This window comes from Ctenopharyngodon idella, chromosome 1 (genome assembly GCF_019924925.1).
Source record: "Ctenopharyngodon idella isolate HZGC_01 chromosome 1, HZGC01, whole genome shotgun sequence".
Lineage (NCBI taxonomy): Eukaryota > Metazoa > Chordata > Actinopteri > Cypriniformes > Xenocyprididae > Ctenopharyngodon > Ctenopharyngodon idella.
The window spans coordinates 37073590-37089769 of record NC_067220.1 but is presented as its reverse complement, the minus strand read 5'-3'; the positions used below and the strand labels follow the sequence as shown (position 1 = coordinate 37089769).

The following is a 16180-nucleotide window of genomic DNA, read 5'->3' as shown; positions in this document are numbered from 1 at the left end:
AATGTATTTAGGATCTTTCTGATTTATGTATACTGCTAAGAATGAATTGCAATATTATTGTACTTAAAATCAATTGTGCTTTTACAAGACCCTCATATTGGATGATGGGAGACCCTGGTAATCTGTTTGAGGTGTAAGACAGCCCAGTAGATAGATTTGAATTGGATTGATTGATTGTATATGTATTAATAGTGGAGTTTGCTGTTAAGTATGCATTGCTGTTCCTCATTCTTGTGATTTGAGTTTGTTTTACAGACATAATTGATACCTTAAACTGTGCGTATTGAGGAGAGGTTTGCTATTTCTTTAAAGGAATAGTTCACCCAAAGATTCCAAACTTTCTTTCTTCCGGAGAAATTTGAGCAATATTCTGGCTTTTTTCATGCTGTTACAATTAATGGAGACAAAAAGCAAGTAAAGTAGTCATGCACTATATTCCAGTTCTTATAAAAATTTTTGTATGTAAAACAAACCAAACTTTAACTTTTAAACACTCATAATTTCATTGAGTTTAACTCGAGAACCCGGAGCAGTCTATTTTGTGAATGAATTGTTCAGCCCAGTTTTGTGAACCAGTTCTCAGTTGAATCACTCAGGGTTTTTTTTTTTTTTCTGAAAATTTAATCTGTCTAATAAGACATGGCACCTTAAATTTCTTTTGCTTTTGACAGTGATTATTCTCACTGTAAAGATGTTACAAAGCACAAGTTGAATTTACTTGCTACATTTAAACGTCAATTAATTGAAAGTGAGTTTGTGAGAGAGTTAATGGGGAAACAATGATTTGATTGTTTCTTCTGATGCAATTTTTTTTTTTTTTTTGCTCTTTTAATATCTGTCCCATTCTCATTTGGTAGATGTTCTCATAGGGCTGCACGATTATGACAAAAATCATAATTGTCGATTATTCTCTTGAAATTGTAATTGTCACAATTTACATTGAATGATATATTGAATAGCTTTACACCATTGTTTGAAGCAACTGCATGCCATATTTTTGTATAAAAATAAAAAACAAGCTGAAAACACTCTTTCTGAAATGTTATTGTTTTTCTATAGCATTAAACCTAAAATGTCAACTATACATTGGTTTGGTTTCTTCTTTAAATAATAATAAAAAGTCAACATATGCATGGTATAATAATTGGCTTTTGCATCGGGTTGTTCTTGGAACTTAGATATAGGAACTAGTCACCAGTGTGGTTGCCCAAGAACTAGTGTTCCCCTAGGGTCTGAAGTGACGTAAACTGCGCGTGTTGTTGTTACTTTTAATTTGATGGCCGGGCAGACTTTTATTTTGACGGCGCTAAGAACAGTTCAGACAGATCCTAAGCACACAGTGCTCGCATTCTCCGTCTTCATTAGTTTACGATCTGTTTAACAGTCCTGTCTAATATGTTATTAGATAGAACTGTTATACAAAGAAAGTAGACAGTATATGAAAAAGTTTTAGCTTTTGCTATGTGGTTGATGCCCAATGTCGCTAGCTTAGCAGAAATACTTAATCATGTTTTGTTTGGTCTGCTCAAAGTCGCGCTGGATTTTCTCCTTAGCAAAAGGTTGAGAGGTCCTATCACTGGTTTTCATGATTGTAGAATTAGTTTGTGGAGTAAATATATAGGCTGTGTACACGGCTTTTTAAAAATGGCGGGTGCTGGTGTTTTTCATGTGCGTTTGACATATCGGCGTACACCTACGTCACTAGTAGCTCCTTTTGTGCTGGGTTAGACCTTTTACATTCTGAAGTAGTCGTGATTCGCCTCTCGCGACGTAACACGCTCTAAACACACCTCTTAAACGTGCAGAATAATAATCGCGCCTTTGGATGATCCGTAATCGTAATCGCGATTAGAAATTTGATTAATTGTGCAGCCCTATGTTCTCAGTATTCTGTATCACATGTTTGGCTGTAGTTGTGGCATGCCCAGAGGTGACTGATGCTAGCAACATCTCTTGCTCAAGGATAACTGTAGGCATTTACAACTTTGAATTGTGTTACAAACTAATTATTCTCATGTTGGTTTTGAAACCACGAGTACTCAGACATAATTAACTTAGATGTGTAAGTGAAACTAGTTTTGTATTTGAAGTAGTGGTTGACCTATATATATCTCCAAAGTTGAGATATCAGCTGACATTTTGTTTTAATTATGGGCTTTGGCTGAAGTGTTGGAAGGAAGCAGGATATTTATTTTGACAGCATACACTGTAAAAAGTTATTGTTGGTTTAAATTGAAGTAACCTGGTTGCCTTAAAATTGAGTTCAGTGAAACTAAAAATGTCAGTTAATGCAAAGAAAGAGATTGGTTTAATCAATAGTAACTCAAAATATTATGCTATCTGAACAACCTTAATTATCTAAGTTGTTTTGACAAAAGAAAAGTTTTTTTTATAGTGTGTGCAGGACTTTTATTTTGAAAGCGCTGAGAACACCAGCGGCTGAGCGTTCAAGCTTCCATTCTCCGTCTTCATTAGTTTACTGTCTCTGTTTAACAGTTCTGGCTAATAAATTATTAGACAGAGCTCTAAATAATGTAAACGCTATATGAAAAACATAGTGTTTGCTTTTCTATTGTTAGTAATATAAGGGAAAATGCTATAATACTTTCTCATCTACGTTAGCATTCAGCAAATACTTGTTTATATCATTTGTCTTTCAATCGAATAAACATTTAATTTCACAAACCTTGCTAACTTTGGCAAATCCAGCTATGAGATCTTGTGAAGTGTGCATTTGTAGCCTGCACTAAGTTGAGTGATTTTTAATTTACTTAAAGTACTTGACTTGTGAGTATATGAGTGAATGGTGATGATTTTCTGGGTGTAAAAGTTGGTGTTTGAAGAATGCAGTGGGTAATAGGCGTGGGGGAAACACCGTATAGTATTGCGATATTTTGCATGGGGATATTGTATCAATACATGGACGCCAAGTATTAATATTTTCATGGAGTGAATTTCAGCTTGCGATTGCGAGTATTCTGCATAATTTTACCCTAAACTCTGTGCTTATGATGCAGGAAATAATAATTTGAAATATTTCTTTTGGACTCTAATTTTACAAACAGCACATCTCTCTCTCTTTCTCACGCGCACAGTGAGCTGTGTGTACAGGATGCACGTTCTCGCTCAGTCCATGTTTATGTGTTAATTAAACGTATTAATTTGACGCACAAATGTAATCCAGCTGCACGCTGTGATTAGAATCAAAGACGCTGTCTATATAATGCCATATCTACACTACCAGCGCACTCGTTCATAATAAAACACGATTGATAAGACAGCAGCAGCAGTAAAATGTGTCTAATGCGATGAGAGGGTGAAGGATACTTAAAACATCATGCATCATCATTACCTGAGAGCTAACCAGTTACATTACTGTTACATACGGTCGGTGATGGGCTACTGGTTATATACTCTTTTGAAATCAAACTTCCTTACATTTCACAACGAAAATAACTCCATGTAGCACCATATAGCATCCAAGTTGCTAGAACGTGACCGTATTCAGTGATGAAATGTAATTATGTGCTGAATCATATTTCTGTTATGGGAAAATACATTAATTTGCCATCGACAGCGTTGTTAATGGCAAATTTATGTATTTTCCTATAACAATATAAATATGATTCAGCACATAATTACATTTCATCACTGAATACGGTCACATTTGACTTGTTCATTAGGGTGTTAGTAAGGTTTTTCTTTGTAAAACTGCTTAACCATATTTATTAGGGCTAGGGCCTCAAGATACGATATCACAATTCATGGGTCTCAATACGATACACCACGATATACTGCGATACGATACATATCGTGATATATTGCAATAGCCTACTTTGTTTAAATCAAAAAATAAATAAAAAATAGAGCTGAAAATACAACTTGCTATGTGCCACTTGGGGTATTCTGGTATCAATTTATTAGCAAAGATATTTGCATTTTACTGTCACTGAACCGTGAACACACTAAAATGTATGAAGTGCATATTTCTAATTAAAAATGTAGATGCCACAAAAATCATATAAAATAAAGTACATTCATAAAACTGAATTAGTCAGTATGCTGTAAACAGTAACATACTGTAATCTAGAGGTCCATGCGTCGCACATCAGGGCCACTCTCTCTGCAGAGGTAAGCGATGTTTTTGCACTTATCTTTACCTCTTCGTAAATACTGGGCACTGCTATGTCAGTCGTGTCCACATAGCTTGGCTCCATAGTGTTTACTACACTCTTATGTTTTGGCTGAGGTTGCAGTGCTGCCATTTCACCTGCGTGGTGTAGAGTGGTAACGCAAGTTGGTTGTGTTTCCTGAATATTTTAGTGTAGCCTGGCAAAGCTTACAAACGGAATTTGTTTTATCTAATTCATTACTCCCTGACTTATTTTTAAAACCACAGTGCACCCACACTTTGGCTCTGAAAGCTGGAGGCACTCTTATATTTTCCGCCATGCTCGCTTCTTCATACTTCTGAGACATTGGCCGTATGTATATGATGGGCAACTGTTAGCTTAGTAGACAGTGAGTCAGCGGAGGAGGAGGTCATTTGTCACACAGGAATTTGATGAAATAAACGTCATTTTAAATCTGTTTAAAACATGATTTAAGAAAGAGAAATTATCGATACTAGAGGATGGAATATCGATACACTATCATGAAAATAAGTATCGCTATAGTTAGCTGTATCGATATTTGTAAAAAACAAATCCATTGAATTGAGTGTGAAAACACTGAAATGTCTAAAACATGAGGAAGGAAAATATTGAACGAGGGATGGAGATGGATATGAAGATGTGAAGTGAACAGACTGAGAACTTTATCTTATTAGATAATAGTTTTGTCAAAAGTACCGACCGCGATACCAAATCAGTACTGAAATTTAAAAAATGTGACGAGCGCTTTTGAGCGGATTCGTAAACACGCGCTCATCAGATATGTCTGTGATTGGCTACAATGATCAGTGCACGGGAGCGTTTGAAAGGACACAGAAGTGTTTGAATTTGCGGTCCAGTCTGCTTTCTAACGGTTCCATGTGTATCTGTGTAAGCGCTCGGTGAAGAGCGTCATTTGTCTATTTAAAACATGTTTTTGAAGCGTTGATCATTGTAGCCAGTCGCAGACGTATCTGATGAGTGCGTGAACACAATTGAGGTGTTTACGAATCGGTTGGTACTTTTGACAACACTATTAGATAAAAATATGTGTGGACGAAGTTTTCCTTTGGGGACATTTGCAGCTGAAAAAGGTAATAATGCTGTCACAATATGTTGTAGCAATATGTTATCACAGTATGTTATCGCAATACTCAGCATATCGCAGAATGTTTAAAATCACAATCGTGGCTTAAGTATTGTGATAATATTGTATCGTGGTGCCTCTGGCAATTTCCACCCCTAGTAGGTATGTGTAAGTCAGTAGTAAGAAAGATATATCAATGTTATTGTCTGACAGTGTTAAACCTAGTGTTGTTTGTGTTCTTTTAAAGGTAAGGAACTGTATTAAAGTTTGTGTGCAAGTGAATTTGGGAAGTTTAGTTCTCTGTGTACAGCCTCGGACTCCTACACGCTGAATGCAACCTGTAAACATTGCTACAGTCTTTGTGCGGATGTAATGGTCTTTAATGTGTTTTGAGCTGGATGGTCTCTCTGTGTGTCTGGGACCTGCATGGTGAGAAACGTTTATAGTGCTTGTTTGTCTGTGAATGGGTTTTTTGTGTGAATTCTTTGCAAAGACTTGCCCATTTGCTTGCATGCTCTTTGATTAGTACCATCCCCTCTTTTAGGCCTGTGTATGTTAGTTTGTGGTTTGCATTTCCTTTGCAATTCATAATTAAAGGTGATTTTGATAAATGTGCAGGAGGATTTTATAAACCCCACTGGCCACAGCGGAAATCCTGCCCTTTAACCAGAGAGGGTCATACTTTTCTTTATTGGTTGTCTTGTTGCCAGGGTTACCTCACTGAATTGTGAGTGTTATTTATCACTGACAAACTTCTAAAGCCCTGTTTTTAAAAGCTTATAATAGTCACAGTTTAACCTGTAGGTTAATGTGATATAACATTGAGTTCATTGGAAAAGTTTTGACCAAAAACCCAAATGCTTGTTTTGCATAAAGTGGAAGCAAACAAGCTGGTTGCTTGTCCAAAAAAGAGCTGGTTTCTCCTGGAGAAATAGGATTTGCATGTGTAAATGTTCAGACTCTGTTTTTGCTTTTCATAGAGAGGTATTTACCTTTGAGAATATAAAGCATTACACACATATTAAAATCTGCCCCTTAAAGTCACTATGTAGCGGCACATCTTTTTTTTTTCTGCATTGTGAATAGCATCCAAGTGAAACAGATTATTGGGGTGAAAAGTAAGGTGGGGACTTGGTTCTATCAGGTGTTTATTGGATGGAGGCAGATCTGAATGCGAGCTTGCAGTTGATTTAAAAGAAAAAAAAAAAGGGAGGGGTTTAAGCCAAATAAATGATTGGAGAAGTCTAGCATACATCACCAGAGAGAAGTCTGTCATTCCAATGGAAGATCAAGTTATGACCTTTTGATTAAAAATTACATTAAAAAAAAATGAACTCATGCATAGCTGAATCATTCACAAATAAGGAAATAGGTTAAATTTTCATTTCATGCCAACTTTAAGGTCCACACTACCTTATTTGTCTATCAATGTCCAACTATCAAATTATTATTTCCAATGTAAATCCTTTTTTGCACTTTGTATGTCAAAAAGGTTTTTGTTAAACAAGCTTTATAATTAGAGCAGGGCTTTACAGTGCGACCAAAGATAAGACATTTAATAAAGTTAGAGAAAAATGCCCTTGCAAAGTTTAAAAAAAAAAATCCCCAGCAATTCATTTTAAGGAGTCAAATATCACCTCATAATGGGAAGGTCAATTTCTGTCATTGATCAAAAGGTGCTCCTAAATTTTTGACTGTGCTCCTAAAAAGAAATGTAAGTGTAAAGCCCTGTAGGGATGGGTATCGAGAACTGGTTCCATTTTAGAACCGGTTCTAAATTTCCAAGAACCTGTAATTCGATGAGAAACGTGTATTTCGATTCTGCTTATCGGCTCCTGTGTGTGCGTTTTAATGTGATTTTTAAACCATTCAAGCACGAGAAGACTCGCCCACTGTTTTCAGCTACAGTGAAATGTTTTTTTTTTTTTTTTTACCTTATTCTGGTATCGAAATTAGGAATCGATAAAAATCAGAATCTTTAAGCAGAATCGTAATCTTTAAAAATCAAATGATACCCAACCCTATTTATAATTGCTGAATGTTTTCATGACCATTGGAAATCAAAATTAAGTTGGCATTCCTGATTAAATGAAGGCCCTGTTTACCTGGTAGTAGCATATGTCCCAAATGTGACTCCTGTGACCACTTGTGATTGAATTTTCTCACAAAAGTGTCTCTGGTTTTTGATAGTTTGAGAGTCTGTTTCACATGATGTATGGTGATATCAGGCAAACTGGAGAGTTTCTGTGAAATCTTGTGCATTGTATGGTCTTTTCTATAGTTTTACAATTTGAGTGTTAAATGGCAAATTTGAAAACTATTGTTTTAGTGCAATGGTTGATTGATTGATGAGTAAGCGATCCTGTGCTTTTTTTCTTGGCTGCATCATTCAGAGTGCATTAGAGCGCTTTCACACTGGCAGTTTAGTTCGAAACGGGGCACGGTTCGCATGAAAAATCGCTAATGTGAAAGCTGTCATGCGAACCCTGGGTGCGCACCTGGGTACCGAACCCGAGACTACCTGAAGGAGGTGGTCTGAGTTCGGTTGCATTGGAACTGTGCCGCGGTCCGCATGAATATGAAAGCAACACAGACTTGGGTGCGCACTTGTTCAGGAAGTAAAATAATCTGCGCATGCGTTTTAGCCGATTAGAATGTATTTACTTCAATAAAACACATGTAAGAGATGATACTGTTGGATTCGAGCAAGAGTGAGCCTGCAGTGTATTCGCGCTTTGTGAGTGCAGTCAGAGCGGCAAATGAATGGCAGTCAGCTGTCTCCTCAAAATAGGCTGCTTACAAGCAGCGGAAACCGTCTACATGCAACGCACATACAGGAAACCCAAGTGTCGTTTACTCTGCTGCACATAATAGCACCAAAATAATTAAAAACCCACTTTACTGACCCGCGTTCCGTCATGTGCGGTACACGTTTGTGATGACGTAAGATGAACTCAAATGCACCAGGGTTCGATAGAATCAAGTTGAGTGTGAAACCAGACCAACGCTGTGGGGGGCACCGGGAACAATCGCACCCGGGCTCAGACCGCGGCAAACAAACCCAGTGTGAAAGCCTCCTTAGTGTACACTATGGTTTGGATCACAAAACATTTTGGACACTGGGTATGTAGGTCTGACCACTTGTAATCGATCGGATCACCAGAGACTGAAGTTGTAAACTGGGCCTAAGATGCATTACTGTCTTGTAGACTGGCATAGATTGAACTCATTGTAATCTAATTCAGTTTATGTTAGACAAAGCAGAAGCTTGTACTTGTATTTACATTTTTTATTTACCTCATAGTGCTATCAAAATGTATAGTATTACCATTGCATTTTTGTTTTTGTTTTTACATTTTTTTTATTTATTTATTCGTTTTATACCATTCTATAAAATGCAAAAATGCTATCGCAGAGTAGCTTGTCTTAGTTGGTTTAAGATCAGCTTTAAAAAGTGGTCAAAAAACCTTCTAAAATCAGCCAACTAGCTTTTTTTTTTTTTTTTTTCAGTAGGGTTGTAAATGACTAGGTGCATGAATATGGTAGTAATAATAAGTCACTACTATAGTATAAATTAAAGTAATGTCTGATATTGTCATGGTCCTGCTGTAGTACGTTTTTGTAAGTGATTTTCTTTAGTCTTTACCTTTTACTGTATTATAGTTGGTTTGCTGGTAAGGTGCTTGGGAGTATATCTATTAAACAGTTCAGAAATTGCCTTGAAATTTAATTTGTAGATTAAATTTGCAGATTAGAAGTGTTGTGTTGTGTAATAGTGTAATCATTGTCTGTTTTCAGACAGAATCTAGCAGCATTAAATCGACCTGCAGTTCACCAACTCTGTTAGCCAAATTGTAGCCTCAAGCGAATGAAGAGCAAGAGCTTCAAACTCCTGCTAACCACATTTATACAGTGGTAAAGTGCACGCATACGATCAAAGCTCTAGCATTTTAACTGAGAACCTTTTTATATCAGTGTAAAAAAAATTTAAAAAACATCCTAGACATACTCAACCCCAACTTTTTGATTAACATTTGTCATATATTAGCAATAAGTATTTGTTTTTTGCAATGTTTATCTGGATATTTATTAGCAATATATATCAAAATAGTCCTAGATTGATGCAAACTTTTATTTTTCTTTCTTTGACTTACAACAGCATTAGCATTGTAGTTTTCATATCAATATAAATTTTTCAAAAATGTTTTTATTTCTTACTTAATGGAAACAGTATTTGTATTAGCAGTCTCAAGACATTTTAGGGCTCTCTTGTACATAACCGTATTTGTCTCAGAGAGTAGTGTTCTCAGTATGCAAGCGTCATTAAATGCTAATCATGGCCGCTGGGTGCTGCGCTGCAGCTATAAGCTTTTTGGTCTCACGGTTTCTCACTGGTGACCAAGTAACCCTGTCCTGACACAGTCTCGCTGGCTTCTCCCCTACAGGCCAGTGCACCATCTGTCCACCCTCACAGCTGTCATCCAGAGCAGCTTTAACGAAAAAGGCTCTTTTAATCTCTGCGCGAAACCATACTGCTCTGTTAATCTTGGAGCGCTTACTATTTTGCCAGGCTTAATTTTGGAATTAGGTATTAAGGTCGGGGATGCTCCTTCACCTTCTGCACAGACGCTGCGTGAAGTTCATGTGGTTGTTTGCATATCGTTTATGATAATGTGCAGTGGGACTATGAAGTAACATTGATTCATGTGGACACTGCCCCCAACCCTGTTGTCTGTCTTCGCTTCCTTATTCACCATGGATTTTTGAGTGTCAGGTGAATGCTAGAGAGTGGGGATGGGAATCTCAAGCGATTTAATGATTCTGGTTCTGATTCCTTAATACTTTTAGTACTTTTCAATAGGTTTCTGTTGGTCAGTGCATTGAGTCAAGAACCACTCTAACTAAAGTTGCAAGATTAATTGTTAAAAGATTGCTATCTCGATCCAAACACCCATGCGATCTTATTCCTAAATGAAAATTATCCGGCTATGTCTATTAGCCTAAGCCTTTTACAAGTTCGATCACAGAGGAACATTCAAATCTGTGTTGAGAGAGAGAGAGAGAGAGAGAGTCTGTCATGTATAGAAATAAAACAGCTTCTCAAACAATCTTTTCAACAACATAGTATCATTATAGGGGCTTTCACTTCAGAGGAACCTTTTCATAGTTCCTAGAACTATTGGCTGAAGTACCTGGATTTTGTCGTGTTCACACCTCAGGAACGATTTCAGTTCTAGGAACTCCTTTTGGGCGAACTAAATTAGCTCCTACTTCAGAGTAGGGTCTAAACCAGCACTATAGAGTACCTCAGAGATGATGTGTTTTTGTAGGTCAACCCGGAAGTTGGCGGCCCACGGGTTCCCTCGATCGAAAGCCTATGCATTTTTCCCATAGACTTTTGGAAAATCATAAAAAAAATAAGCTCTGTGTTTAACAGAGGGTTGTGACACTTACACATTTTGTCTATCAAGATAATCTTTACAAGTTAACACAACATTTATACATTTTGAAGCCTAAATAAAGTCGTCAGATGTAAAAAGCTAACAGTAGGCTATAAACGGACTACAGCACACCATGGTCGCGGATCAACGTCACCAAAAAAACTTTAACTTTAAAAAACAACTTTATTTAAAAACATGCTCGCTGATTATGATCTGCGCTGTGTATGAATACTTATCCGCTTTTTCATGAGAAATGCTGTCCAAATGTCCCGTTTGTCATGATGACGTCTAAAGTCCCCGCCAAAGGAAGTAGTCCCTTTTAGCAACTTGTTAGCAACCGCCGTTTTTAAGACGCATTAAAGGTTTAAAAAATCACAAGCGGGCTATAAGTGGTGTGTTTTATGTCATAGATCAAAACGTGAAAATATTTAGAGGCTTTGTTAACCACAGACCTTATTTCAGGCGATTTAGCAAAAACCCATTAAAAAACCCATTGACTTCGGGGCGATGGAACTGGAAGTCCTAAAATGCTAACTCGCTTCCGGGTTTTGCCTACAAAAACACGTCATCGTTGATTGGTCAAAGGCATGTCAAACACCAGCGCCCGGCATTTTTAAAAAGCTGTGTAAACATTTACTTCATGAGATGGAAAACAGTGATAACTGCATTTACCTGTTGTCTGCAGGGTTGTTCTTTTCTCTGCCTCAATGATATGTAATACTGAAAGTTGTCATAGGAGATTTCGTCTCTTAGCCCTGCTTTTTGCTCTTTCAGTTGTGTAAATTATGCGTTTACATTCCATCTCCATTATCACGAAGCCCTCGACACACAACAAACACAGCTCCGATCACGGCGTCTTCCATCCACAGGTTTTTAGCGTTTGTAAATGCCGCGCTTAAAGAAGCCGCTGTTGGCCGCTTCACAGCTCCTATTCCCGGTGCAAAGACAACCAGGAACATGGCCTGGGGGAGAAATTAGCTCTCGGGGAACTATCCTAGTGGCTAGTTCCTAGAACTATTCAGTGCGAAAGCCCCTTATTTCTATGTTACAATAATTCAATTTTCATTTGCAATTCTTCAGAGAAAAATCAATCAAGGAAAACATACGCCTAGTGGTCATTAAATAAAACATAAAGGAACACAAATGAAATATTGTTAAATAACTTATGCAACTCTGTGAAACGTGTTGTGTATATGACAGTAAACTAATAAAGCCAATATCCATTCATAGCTTGGGTTGATCATATATAGTGTCGTGTGTTTGTGTTGTAAGCTGCAATAATGGAAACAGTGACAGTTTAAGATTGTTTAGACTATGAAGGAAATGTAATTTTGCCAAAGAACTTTTACCTTACATTTAATCTTTTGTTGCTGAATGAAAGGCATTGCATGTGCAGTGGAGAAAATTGTGAAAATCGTTGAGGGGTGTGTGTGAAAATGTTAAGAGGCACATGGATTTATGGTATTTACGGTATTTCGGTTCTGCTTATCCAAAAAAAGACAGGAAATTTCAGATTTTCAAAATTTTCAAATTCATAATTTCAGTTCAGTTAGAACCAAATACATATGTGTTTTTGTTTGTGTTTTTGTTTTTGATTGATATTTCGACTCCAGTCCAAATTTCTACATAAAAGTATTTTTTTATTCTGGCTAGTTAAATTCTTTTCGGGCTACCAAAATCTCAAGTGCCCGCCCGAAGGGCTACTAGGGATTTTGACATTTTGTGAGCCCTGGGTAGAGAAGTTGTGAATGGCAGTGAACTGACGCTGGCAGATGTAGTGTCTGAACTTTCATTTATGCTACCCATATTCATACTATTTACACATACTTTTTTTTTAAATGCAAGCGATTTTATTTCATTCAGTAGTACTTGTGTGCTCTTTGAGAGACTGTTTTCTTTGCTCTCATACCCACAGCGCACAACAAAGCCTTCTCTCAAAGAGCTTCCACGTTCCAAATTGAGTTCCTTTTCACAACTTATTGGACTTATTGGACTTAACTGTCAAATACACACAAAATTGTCAAAATGTCCATCTCGGTGAGTATTCACGTAAACGCATTTGGTTATGTCTTAAGTGAACGTAAATGGTTGAAATAGAAAACGCATGACCTGAAGCTTTTGTGTTATGTATGAGAGTTGACATTGTATAGGTGGGGGATATTGTATATAATTTTGTGGACATTAGGCTGCCGCTATTAATATGCAGTGTTTTGAAAGCAAGCATGCTTGAATTTATGATTTTCGAATTTACAGTCACACTCCTGCACTTGGTGTATAGGGGGTGGCGGTACTGACCGCACATTTTACAAGGTAAGATATTTGTCAATGACGCTCAGGATGGTCTTGTCAGTCGTCTCTTCTTACTCTTGTCACGTGATAAGTGAAATCTTAACTCCTGCTGCACTGGGCTGTGACTCTGCAAGTCGTTCTGTATGGAGCAGAGCGGACGCTTTCAGTTTATAATTGTAGCGTCCGTTGAACTAAACTAAATGGTTTTTATTTCTATGAAAAATCATCCATCATTGCTCCCATGCCATGCTTACCAAATTGGCCATACTTGAGTGTACAGAAGAAAGGTGTTAATAAGGTTTCTAACTGGCTTTTGCCTTATCTTCCTACTTCCCTCATTCTCATTTTCTCCTTTAGAGTTAATGTCATGTGCTTACAAGACAGAGTTCTTTCAGTCCTCTTGCAAGAATATGGTTCTAGTGGGGTGTGTACTGCTGACCTAAAGCTGTGTCATTTACGGTGTATGTGTTCACAGTTTCAGCCTCTGTGTGATATGGAGAGGTCCAGCTGTGCCAGCTTATACCCACCAAGCCAAGAGCAGTTTGGGCCAGCGCATCTGTGTGCCAGTTCATAAGTGTATGTGGGGGGCCTGTGTGCCAGCCTGCTAAATGGACCCGAATTTAACAGTGTCATTTTGTTGGATGTCTGTCTGTGTTTTTGTGTGTGTGTGTGTGTGCCCTAAAAATCTGGAATCTATATGAAACAATTGCAAATTACAAGTGTTTTTGCTAGTTAATGTGAAGTAACTCATATTATCCATAGTACTATCTGTAGGGTATGGGTCATGATGATCAAATTGTTAAAGGGATAGTTCACCCAAAAATGAAAATTGTCATCATTTACTGACCTGAATTATTATTATTTTCCTCTGCAGATCTCAAAATAATTGGCCTAATCAGGTCCCATTAACTTTTTTTTTTTGTTTTGTTTTTTTTGTTTTTTTGGTCCGTACAAATAAAAATAATTGGGGTCCAAAAAAAACACACATTTATTCAAATATCATCTTTTGTGTTATTTTATGCTACTGTACAGCTTGTAATATCATCAGACAAGGTTTTTATCTTTCTCTGAGTAAAATATTTATTCTGTTTGTCCATCCTTTATCTCCTTTAAAATATTTATTTATCCTTTAAAATATTTTTATTTTTATGGTTTTACGGTTCTTGCCATGAAAATAGCTTTATACGATGACATAGCATAAAACAAATCATTTTTTAACTGCACATTTGTAAGGTTGCAATAGCCAATTATTCAGTGCTTTAAGACCGATTGACTAGTCAATTTTGAAAATGTGTATTGGCCATCTGTACATTGTGCACATGAAGTATTGTATTATGTGTGTGTGCGAGCATGCTCATTTTCTCCAGTTGTGTGTGAATGCATGCATGCACGTGCACACACTTACGTGCCAGTGCACATCACCCTTCTCACCAGCTGGTCGTCTGACATCATGTCACCATGGCGCCAGGCCTTTGGCGGCCTGTAGAAGCCTGCAGCACCATGCCAACAACACACACACACACACACAGAAACAGAAGTTTAGTCTTGCATTTAGGGAGTGGGAACGCCATGCCAACTCTGGTAGCCAAGCAGGAGAGCCTTCTACCACAGACACACATACACACAGGAGCGAGTGTGATCCATGCCAGCGGTGGTCTCAGATCAGGAGAGCTCACTTCACTAGACAGACACAGACACTCCACTGAACAAAGGAACATACACGGCCAAGAGTGCAGCGCTGCATTTAGAGAGAATGAGGAGGAGAATGGATAGAGTCACTGAACATTTGTCTACTGTTTAAGTTCGCTGGGTTCAGCCCAGGCCTGCACAGTTTACGGGTAATGCGTTTGGAAAATGTTCAGGTGCTGTGGAGGAAACAGACACATAGATAGAATGATAGAAATGGGCATTTGAACATTCAAACAGCATGTGTGGGTATTGTGTAGAATGGTGTTTTTCAGGCTGGGTCTTTTTGAGTTCAATTGAAAATAAATAAATAAATAAATAAAAGTTTACAGTTCAGATATAAACACTGATGTCTATGGAAGCGATCAAAATCGAGCAAATCACCTTTTGAGTAAATTGCATACTGTTCTTGAACCATTTGGAGTATATGGATGGTTTTGGTCTCTTCTAAAAGGTATGTGTACCACGGGCAGTACAGTGGAACACTAACAGGTTAAAGGGTTAGTTCACCAAAAAATGAAAATAATGTCATTAATTACTCACCCTCATGCTGTTCCACACCCGTAAGACCTTCGTTCATCTTCGGAACACAAATTAAGATATTTTTGTTGAAATCCGATGGCTCAGTGAGGCCTGCATAGCCAGCAATGACATTTCCTCCCTCAAGATCCATTAATGTACTAAAAACATATTTAAATCAGTTCATGTGAGTACAGTGCCTTAATATTAATATTATAAAGTGACGAGAACATTTTTGGTGCGCCAAAAAAAACAAAATAATGACTTATACAGGTGCTGGTCATATAATTAGAATATCGTGAAAAAGTTCATTTTTTTTATTGTAAATTATTTTAAAAAATGAAACTTTCATATATTCTAGATTCCCTACATGTAAAGTAAAACATTTCAAAAGTTTTTTTTTTTTGTAAATTTGTTGATTAGAGCGTACAGCTAATGAAAGTCCAAAATCCAGTATCTCAAAATATTAGAATATTTACATTTGAGTTTCATTAAATGACCATCCCTACAGTATAAAATCCGGGTATCTTTTGTTTTTTGAAACCACACTAATGGGGAAGACTGCTGACTTGGCAATGGTCCAGGAGACAATCATTGACACCCTCCACAAAGAGAGTAAGTTACAGAAGGTCATTACTGAATGGGGTGGCTGTTTACAGAGTGATGTATCAAAGCATATTAAATGCAAAGTTGACTGGAAGGAAGAAATTGGGTAGGCAAAGGTGCACAAGCAACAGGGATGACCGCAAGCTTGAGAATACTGTCAAGTAAAGCCGATTCAAACACTTGGGAGAGCTTCACAATGAGTAGAATGAAGCCGGAGTCAGCGCATCAAGAGTCACCACACTCAGACATCTTCAGGAAAAGGACTACCAAGCCACTTCTGAACCAGAGACAACGTCAGAAGCATCTTACCTGGGCTAAGGAGAAAAAGAACTGGACAGTGAACAGTGGTCGAAAGTCCTCTTTTCAGATAAAAGTAAATTTTGCATTTCATGTTGAAATCA

At 37.4% G+C, this 16180-nt stretch overlaps 1 protein-coding gene across 2 annotated transcripts in view; it reads left to right on the top strand.

Annotated features, from left to right (window-relative positions):
• Positions 1–16180, top strand: part of bcl9 (BCL9 transcription coactivator) — a 118814-nt gene that overhangs the window by 67185 nt on the left and 35449 nt on the right. The window lies entirely within an intron of this gene.